At 51.5% G+C, this 10028-nt stretch overlaps 3 non-coding genes across 3 annotated transcripts; all 3 read right to left on the reverse strand.

Moving 5' to 3' along the window:
* Positions 1 to 536: 536 nt before the first annotated feature.
* LOC140580254 (U5 spliceosomal RNA) lies at positions 537 to 650 on the reverse strand. The gene has a single exon (XR_011984013.1). It is a non-coding gene; the product is annotated as a U5 spliceosomal RNA (small nuclear RNA).
* Positions 651 to 1047: 397 nt separating this feature from the next.
* LOC140580135 (U2 spliceosomal RNA) lies at positions 1048 to 1239 on the reverse strand. Its single transcript, XR_011983905.1, has one exon. It is a non-coding gene; the product is annotated as a U2 spliceosomal RNA (small nuclear RNA).
* Positions 1240 to 1434: 195 nt separating this feature from the next.
* LOC140579992 (U5 spliceosomal RNA) lies at positions 1435 to 1548 on the reverse strand. Its single transcript, XR_011983775.1, has one exon. It is a non-coding gene; the product is annotated as a U5 spliceosomal RNA (small nuclear RNA).
* Between the last annotated feature and the right edge of the window lie 8480 nt (positions 1549 to 10028).

Below are 10028 nucleotides of genomic sequence, written 5' to 3' on the forward strand. Positions count from 1 at the left end.
CGTCCACCGTGGTCCTGTCGCCGTCCGCCAATCCGGGATGAGCCGAGGAACACTAAACTATAAAAACACCTAAAAAATAAAAACACCAGTTCACCCAACAGGGCGGCGGACAGGCCACCAGCCACTGCGGGATCCCCAGCCTAAAAAAAACGAAAATAAAAGCAGGGATAAAAGGCTAAAAGGAAGGCACGGGTCGCCCCGTGGCAGCGGCGGTCAAGCCACCTACTGGTCACGCATTAGGGTCACCGTGCCTTCCTCTAAAAAACCCGACGCAGTCCTTTAAAAGCGATAAAAAGAGCGAAAAATCCACTTGATCTTAGCCAAAAAGGCCGAGAACCGATACCCACAAATTGCGCCCCGCCAGGCGCCAGCATGCGGGATGCCGACGGAGCTGGCGCGGCTCAGCCCTCACCAGCCCCTCTGGCAGGTGTCGCCCGGCGAGTCCACGCGTGATCCAGGGAGACCACAGCCGCGCCACCAGGCAGCTAATGCAAGCCGCTAAGCCGGGCCCAGTCTTCCTTTGACAGCAACAGTGCAGCTCTGCTTGGACAGAGCCTCCAAAAATACCCTGAACTCATCGCTATCCCTCTCCACGGAAATCTTTAGTAAAAGGCGAAAGATTTATACGGGATGAAGAGAGACCCGAGTCGATATGGGGCCGCCGCCAAGCCGGTCGCCGTTAGCCGGGCCTGCGTGACGCCCCCGCTCGGAGTAGAATGCCCAGGGGCGTCGCAGCCGCCATCCTCGGGGCCCCGACTCCTCCCTGTCCTCCTGTCCTCTCAAAAGACAGCAATCATTTTAACAAACATGAGGGAAAATTCAAAAGGCAAAGATGACATCATGCCTTACCTCAGTGCAGCTGTCCACCGCAAACAGTGTGTCACCTTCCTTTAGAAAAAGAAAAAAAAAAAAAAGAAAAACAGCGGGAAACGGGGGCCACGCACAGACAGGGCCCCCCCCTCACAGCACTCAGTCTATTAGTCACTCACTCACTCACTCACTCACTCAGTCAGTCAGTCAGTTCTGCCTTTCGACAACAGGGGGCAGTAGAGGTGCACCATTCCCGGAAGCACTGCAATACCGGGTCGATGCGTGGAGCGGACGGGGCAAGCCCCACTTCCGGCTCCCTGTTCCAAAAATCCATTTAATATGTGGTCCCCTCCATGGGGGACGTATCAGATATTAAACTGATAAGAACAGATACTACACTTGATCTTAGCCAAAAGGCCGAGAAGCGATACCCACAAATTGCGCCCCGCCGGGCGCCGGCATGCGGGATGCCGACGGAGCTGGCGCGGCTCAGCCCTCACCAGCCCCTCTGGCAGGTGTCACCCGGCGAGTCCACGCGTGATCCAGGGAGACCACAGCCGCGCCACCGGGCAGCTAACGCCAGCCGCTAAGCCGGGCCCAGTCTTCCTTTGACAGCAGCAGTGCAGCTCTGCTTGGACAGAGCCTCCAAAAATACCATGAACTCATCGCTATCCCTCTCCACGGAAATCTTTAGTAAAAGGCGAAAGATTTATACGGGATGAAGAGAGACCCGAGTCGATATGGGGCCGCCGCCAAGCCGGTCGCCGTTAGCCGGGCCTGCGTGACGCCCCCGCTCGGAGTAGAATGCCCAGGGGCGTCGCAGCCGCCGTCCTCGGGGCCCCGACTCCTCCCTGTCCTCCTGTCCTCTCAAAAGACAGCAATCATTTTAACAAACATGAGGGAAAATTCAAAAGGCAAAGATGACATCATGCCTTACCTCAGCGCAGCTGTCCACCGCACAAACAGCGTGTCACCTTCGTTTAAAAAATAAAAATAAAAAAAAAAGGCGGGAAAAGGGGGCCGCGCACGGACAGGGCCTCTCCCTCACAACACATGCAGCTAATTAGCTGACCATCCAGGGGCACCCAGTCTATTAATCACTCACTCACACAATCCGTTCAATATGTGGTCCCCTCCATGGGGGACGTATCAAAACAACCATTTCATACCGAAATAAAATGTAAATCAGCTCAGATACATGAATAATATTATGCTTGTACTACCTACATTAAAGACATAATCACAATCTAAAAGGCTGAAACATTTCCACACCATGCAAATCAATGCCAACACAGTACAATAAGACTTTCAAAGATAACATTAAACAAATAGAACTACCTGCAGAACTATTACCTATAAAATAGGAAAAGGGCAATAAGACCAGCAAATACAACTAGTAACTGCAATGATGGAAGTGTCCAAAGCTTAGGATGATCGGACAGGTAGGACATGTAGGACAAGTAATAGAGGAATAACGGCAGAGAACTGGCAGCCAGGGTAGTAGAAAGTCAGACAGAATTAGATTCGATTAGAATTACGATGGAGATTGAGCGTAGGGTGAACGGGATAGGAGATGTAGGACAGAGCAGGACTGGTTTGGGTGAGATGGTCTGAGTAGTAGGTAGAAATTAGGATGGAGATGGTTTTAGTGTAGGCGTAACAGGTCAGTAGATGTCGGACAGAATGAAAAACCATCCGGTGGAGTGCCTGAGGCCGTCTGAATGTCTGGTTGAATAATAATAGAAGCTTCGTGGGGAAAACGCCTTTACGTCTCCCCAGCTTGCTTTACGGAGAGTATGCTGTGCACATTGGGCTGCCTAGCTCAAGTACCCACCAAAGCGACCCTCTGATTACAGGCACACAGGCTTAGCCCACTGAGCCTCCTGCTGCTGTGGGTAAGATAGGTGAGATCGGTAGACACCTTCCTACCTGATCTGGTAACTCGTTTTAGCTGAATTGGCCTAGGTGGGTCTTAGACATAAATAAACAGTGGCGGTAGTGCTCCCGTTTGACCGATCGACACGAAATTTCTCTGGGGTACAGCCCTACATTAATGAGACAAATCTGGAAATGATTGGCTGAAGCATGCCTGAGATATAGCTGTCTGATTGAAATGGGCGAGGCAGCAGTACAGTCAGGGTGTGGCTGGTAGCCATATCTTACCAAAAGTTTAAGTTTTTTTTCTAAATCTTTAAAAGGACTGTCTCCTGATTTGAATGACACCAGATTTATGTAGGTTGGGTGAAAATCCTAGGAGATTAACCCCCTGGGGTCTGAGGCCTCTTTTCCACTTTCGGGGTAGTCTGACATGCCTTGACATTTTTAAATATTTCACCTATCTAAAAAACATTTATCCCAAAGTGTTGCATGTGCTTATATTCAGCACAAACTCAGCACCAATGATCTGAGACCACTCATAATGTTATTTTATTTTTTGTTAAAATCAACTTTAAACATATGCTTTTCAGAAACCTATTTTCAGACATGCTGATAAATTATAAAAAATCACATTATAGACATTTCTAGGTAAGACTTTTGAGCTCTGAAGCTTATAGACACAGGGGTTGGTTACACACAGGTGAAAGAGACATTCTGAAATTTTATGTGGTTTGATTACTAAAGTGTTAGAACTTTGGAGTGACACTCTTTTTCTGAAAGTCAGTGGCCAGCACAATGAATATTGATGTGATAGGCGTTCCCACACCTCTAGTAGTTTGCATACTGTCAATGGCCCGTCAGTCTGGAATGTCACTGCACCCCACACCCATCACTTTGGAAAGGTAGTTTGAAATGCAAGAGAAGTAGCAACAATAAAATCCCTTTCACAGTTTATTGATAGATGGAATGAAAAATGAAAAACTGTGACTATATAAATATAGAAAGCGATAAATATGATGCAGTGACTATAATTGACGCTCTGGGGACGAGGGCCCTTTTTTTAAAAAACAAAATCAGTTTATTAATAGATAGAATGTCACAACATAAGTGAATAAATGTACAACACAAAATAAGCAAATCACAAAATAAATGGGTGCATGAAAAATGTTTATTTGCGACAGTTCATTCACAAATCAATATAACAAATTTTTAGTCCTTATTCGCATGCCAAGCCTCGAAACAGTTTCTGTTTGGTTGAAGGCAAAGCTGGACATCACAAGCTACGCATTTCCATGGGGTTTTTGTTTTGTTCCCACCATGCATCCTGTAATTCATACAAGTCTTTCGCCTTGAGGTAGCCTTCATCCTGCCGTCAGTGCTCAGCTCAGCCCCAAGAACTGGCACATGAACACCACTCATCTTTGTGGGGACATTCAGTGTCACACCACACAGCTGTGCGGTGAGCTCCTCCATGAGCGCCTTGTGGGTCATGCTGTCCTGTTGCATGATCTCTCTGTGGATAATGTAGGCGTTAGTCGCGGAAATGTCCAAGAAGTGAAGAAAAAGTTTCCTGTACCACTTCATTCTCTTGTGCTGTGTCGTGTAGTACTGGATCAGCTGGTCTGACAAATCCACACCTCCCATGTACTTGTTGTACTCCGTCACCGGTGAGGGGCATGGAAATGACTCGGTGATGGATTTAACTGGATGACACCCTGCTTGGATTTAACTTTCCTTTGTACCGTATCCCCAGCATAGGCGTTATGGATGGTGGAGCAGACGGACACCTCTCTCGTGTCCTTCCACTTCACAAAGAGAAGAGGCCCGTCCCTTATCCAGCGGTACATCCCTCTGGGCGACTTCTTTGTTAGTGCATTGATGGCACTACGTGGACAGTCCTTCCTAAACTCTCTATAAGTTCCAAACTTAGACGCATACAAGTCCTTGAAAAGTTTTGGACTTGTGTAGAAGTTGTCCATATATACATGGTACCCGGACCCCAAAAAACATCTATCGGTCAGTGACATGACAGAGTCATAAGTCCCTGGCCAGTGGGAAAGTTGTGTATACTGAAAAGTCCACAGTATACCCATTGCTGGAATCTGCGATAAGGTTCCATAGTGTCACGCCCCGCTCCGTCCGCTCCCGATGTGTGCCACGCCCACCTCATTACCTCCTGTTTTCACCCTGATTGTTCTCACCTGTGGCTCGTTCTCCGTGGCATGTCTTGTGTATTTAGTCTTTGTCTGAGTCTGTCTTCGGCAGACTCACCATTAATGTTGCCTATCGTGCTTCCCCGGTCCTGTTTTCCCAATAAATCCCCGTTTGTTCCTCACGTCCTGGCTCCGATCGCTTGCTTTCCTGCTCGCTTGCCCGCGATCGTGACAGAATGGTGAGTCTCTTAAATAAGCTCAGCGCTACAGGGGAAATCCTCCCCATGGAGGAGGAGGTGATCCGATGGACGGACCAACTCGATCACCACCCGGATCCCGAAGCCCGCCGGCTTGTAGACAGCTGCTGGGAGCTCCTAGATAGGAGATTTCGGACCGGCGAGGAACAGCTGCTCCAGCAGGTGGGCGAAAACCTGCAGCGGCTGAGGGAGAGAGCGGCTGTTTGGCTACCCCGCTCGGGGTATGCCACCCGGGAACCGCCCCCCAACTCGCTACCGGCCACCTTCCCGGTCTCCAAAAGGGCTGGGAATAAAAAGCGCAAGACTGAGCTTCAAGCAGCTTCTGCCGCTCAAACCCCGCTTCCTCCTGTAAGTTCCGGCCGGCGGAAGAAGAGGAGACGACGGGGAAAGGGAGAAGACGCCGCCCCGTCTCTCTTCCTGGGAGCCTGCTCTCTGCTCCCCGCCTGGGAGCTACCCAGGGAGCATGACAGCTCACCGCCCGCCTGGGATGACATCGCCTCTGCCCGCCTTGCCAGCTTCCACGCGGAGAAGCCACCTCCGCTGGAGGCTTATTCTTACCGGCCGGAGCGTCTGGGGCACGGCGGCATACGCGCCGTTAGAGACGGCATTCCCCGGGTCTCAAGAGCCCTTAAAGGGACAGCGCCGACGTGCTCGGCATCCCTCCTACCGGCTCCCGACCTGCCGGCAGCACTGCCTGCTGCTGCTGCCGCCGATCTGCCCGCGGCTGCGCTGCCTGCTGCCTCCGCCGATCTGCCCGCGGCTGCGCTGCCTGCTGCCGCCGCCGATCTACCCGCGGCTGCGCTGCCTGCTGCCGCCGCCGATCTACCGGCAGCACCGCCTGCTGCAGCCGCCGCGATGCCAGCAGCACCGCCCGTCCTGCCCGCCCTGCCTGTCTTCCCTGCTGCAGCTGCTGCCGCTCTGCCTGCGGCACCGCTTGCTGCAGCTTCCGCCGCTTTGTCAGCGGCACCGCCCGTCCCATCTGACCCGCCTGTCCTGCCTGGCTTGCCTGCAGTCCCGGTGGCTGGCCGCGTGGAGGCTGCGCCCGCCGAGGCGCCCCCTGCTGGCCGCGTGGAGGCTGCGCCCGCCGAGGCGCCCCCTGCTGGCCGCGTGCTGGTGGCGCCCGCCGAGGCGCCCCCTGCTGGCCGCGGGGTGGCGACACCCTCCAGGACGGCCCCTGCTGACCACGGGACTGCGGCGCCCGTCCTGCCGGCACTTGAACTGCCTGTCTTGCCTGTCCTGCCGGCTCCTGAACTGCCTGTCCTGCCGGCTCCTGAACTGCCTGTCCTGCCGGCTCCTGAACTACCTGTCCTGCCGGCTCCTGAACTGCCTGAGGTGGCCACGGTTGCGGCCCCTGCTGGTCGCGTGCTGGCGGCACCCGCCGAGGCGCCCCCTGCTGACCGTACACCTAAGGCGCCTACCCAGGCGACCCCTGCTGACCACATGACGGCGGCGCCCGCCGAGGCGCCCCCTGTTGGTCGCACGCCCGAGGTGCCTGCCAAGGCGCCCCCTGCTGGACACACGCCCGTGGTCCTGCCTGAGGCCGCCTCTCCCGCCCTGCCCACGGCCCTGCCTGCGGCCACGCCCGCGGCTCTGGCTGCCCCGCCTGCGGCCACGCCCGCAGCCCTGACTCCCTCGCCCTTACCCCGGCAAGGCCGACGCCCCCAAGGACCCCGCCTTTCAGTGTCCCACAAGGGACGGGGACACAGGCGTCGGGCCCGGGTCCCGCCCTCCCTGCCCCCTGGCTCGCCCGTTCGGCCCCTGGCTGTGGCTCGGTGGCTGCCTACGGGTCCTCCGGCTCGGGGTCGGCGGTCTCCTCCGGGTTCCCCCCTGGATCCTCGGTGCCGGTCCTCGGTCCCGCCTCCGGGTCCTCGTCGGCCGCCTCCGGGCCCCCCTGCTCCGGCTGGGCGTCGGACGGCGCCTTCGCCGGCTTCGGCTGCGCCTCCGCCTGCCGCGGCTTCCCCCTTTGGCCTGCCTTCACTGGTGTTCCCTCCTGCTCCCTCCGTGTCCCCTCCGTCACTCCCTCGTCCCGTTCCCTTGGCCCCTGGGTGGTCCCCTCCTGCTCCCTTCTCCCTCTCCCCTGCGGCCCCTCCGGCCGCTGCCTGTCGCCCGCCTGGGCTCCCTTCTGCTCCCCTGTTTCCGCCTCCGTTTCTCTTTGTCCCGCCTGTCTCTGCTCCTGGTCCCTTTGTTCCTCCTCCGTGCACCCCTGGCCCCTTCGTGTCGCCTGTGGGTGTCCCCGCTGGGTCTCCTTTTTCTCTTTGTCTGTCTGTTTTCCCCGTTCTCTGTCAGGTCCTGTCCTTCTTCTCGTCCCTCTTTCTGTTTTGTCTCTCGGTCTTGTTTCCCTGGTCTTGTTGAGGGTTTTGTTCTTGTCTTTCAGGTCCTGTTCCGTCGTCCCGTCCGTCGCCTCCTGTCTTCGGCAGACTCACCATTAATGTTGCCTATCGTGCTTCCCCGGTCCTGTTTTCCCAATAAATCCCCGTTTGTTCCTCACGTCCTGGCTCCGATCGCTTGCTTTCCTGCTCGCTTGCCCGCGATCGTGACAGATAGCACTACATGCTTTGGACCCTTAATTATGCACCATTAATATCTAATTACAATTATATGGCCAATAAAACAATTAAAATGTCACCTTATTTGCATGCTATTAAAAACAGGGTTCTTACAGGTATCAGAAAGTTAAATTTAAGGCCCTTTTAAGACCTTTTAAGACCATTATGAGTAAAATTTAAGACCAACACGATGCATTACTAGAAACATTCGAATGATACCAGAAATTCTCATATTTTATGTCACTCATATCCTTAGCCCAACATCCACATATCATATGTGTTTACAAAGTGCGTTTTAATATGTTCACATGTGTTTAAAGCATGTGGGAGTGGTATTGTAAGGCTTAAACTATAAAAAAGTTTATGTATATGGTCTTTCTATATTGCGGATTTTCATCTATCGCTGATGGGTCTGGAATGTAACTTAGGTGGGGGGATCCAGACCCATCAGCCATAGGTGAAAATTCGCGATATAGAAAGACCATATACATAAACTTTTTTATAGTTTAAGCCTTAAAATATATAGTGATCCCCCGCCTATCGCAGAAGTTACGCTCCAGTCCCATCAGCGATAATGAAAACAATTGGAAACAGCTGATAAACACGGGGAATCTACACAGGGTTAACGAGGGGGTGTGGCACATGGGAGGAGCGAATGAGCGGGGCAGGATATACTGCACTTTTAATCAGATTTTTTAGATTTTCAAAATAAATTCAAATTCAAATAAGTTTTTTTTTTCATCTCTATTTTGCTTTTTTGTCTTGGTTTAACTTTTTAAAATCTTGTTTTTATACAGCACTTTAAATAACCCCTGTGTATGATAATAAAAACTTGCCTTGCCCTACCATAAGGAGACCGAGAAACGTTCTCCTCAAGACCACACGAACAACTAAAAACTATATGCTGGAAACTAAGACATTCACAAGGTAACTCCAGGATAAGCTCTGTAAAAGTAGAAATGTGTTTATTTTATGATAAGATAACGTGAGCCAACTGGCTAGTACTGTAGTTGCCTTTTAACTGAAAAAATTCACTCCAGTCAGAGAAAAAAGTTACTAACGCACTACATCAAAACATTTACATTGCAATAATTTATGGCATGAAATAAACTTGTAACTATATCATTCAGAAATACAAATAATAAAACAACATACAGTTCACATTAGCCTCACGGACTAAGTTAGCGCTTGATTCCCCTGCACTTCCTGTTGTGGCTGAGCGTGCACCTGACGTCAGTGGCTGAAAGTGCACGTTCTGCAGCCAGACCCTTCTCAAACTGTGTGCTTGCCTAGCCACAGTGATCACGCAATGGGATTTGTAGTTTTATTACCACGCAGACACTGGTGCAGACCAGAAAACACAACCAACAGATTAGTTTTACAGTGTTTTCCTATTTTATTTTCTGCGGACAATGCTTGTTGGGAATGAATGGAGGTAAGAATTTTAAGATTTGGGTAAATTAAATTTAAGACCGAGGATGAAAATCTGGGCATTTTAAGGCCTTAAATTTAACTTTCTGAATTTTAGACTTTTTAAGACCCCGCGGGAACCCTGTAAAAAGTTAAGACCTTTAAAAAGGAACACATCCGCAGACTTCCAACCTCTGCACAAGGGTCAGGCTAAAACAGTATCATACACCTTCCCAAAACACATAAAATCAGTAACCTTGGGAATAAAATAGGTCAATCACACAATAAACAGCACAACAGATCAAACAAAATGTTAATAAATGTTAATTTTGATGAATAAGTGCTAACAGTGATCAACCAAAACAGTGCTCAGTAAAATCTGTACATGCCATTAAATAAAATCCATACCAAATAAAACACACACAGAGAAAAACAAAGCACACTTACCTAAAACCCGAAGTGTCCTCTGTGTGCTTCAGGAAAGTGCATCATGTCAACCCTGTAGGATGGAGTGTCACCACCTAGACGTACCGGGGCAGCTTACGCCTAGGATCAAGGTAGTTGGATGGATGTCAACTTATCTCTGGGGGTAAGTCGTTTAGGTGGATGGCAGCTTCCTTCTGGGGTCTGGGGGTTTGGGTGAATGTCAGCTTACCTCTGAGATCAGAGCGTTTGGGCGGATGGCAGCTTGCCACTGGGGTTAGGGAATTTCGGTGGATGTGAGCTTACCTCAGGGGCCTGCGTGTTTGGGTAGACCGCAGCTTGCCTCTGGGATCAGGGTGCTTGGAGGGACAGCAGCTTACCTCTGTGGTTGGGCCGGTTGCATGTTTGGGAGCTTACCTCTAGGGCCAGGGCGTTTGGTGGATGGCAGCTTACCTCTGGGATCAAGGCATCTGAGTGGATGAAAGCTTACCTCTATTATCAGGGTGTTTGGGTTTATGTCATCTTAACTCCTGGGTCAAGGCTCTTGGTTG

This window comes from Paramormyrops kingsleyae, chromosome 18 (genome assembly GCF_048594095.1).
Source record: "Paramormyrops kingsleyae isolate MSU_618 chromosome 18, PKINGS_0.4, whole genome shotgun sequence".
NCBI classification, from domain to species: domain Eukaryota; kingdom Metazoa; phylum Chordata; class Actinopteri; order Osteoglossiformes; family Mormyridae; genus Paramormyrops; species Paramormyrops kingsleyae.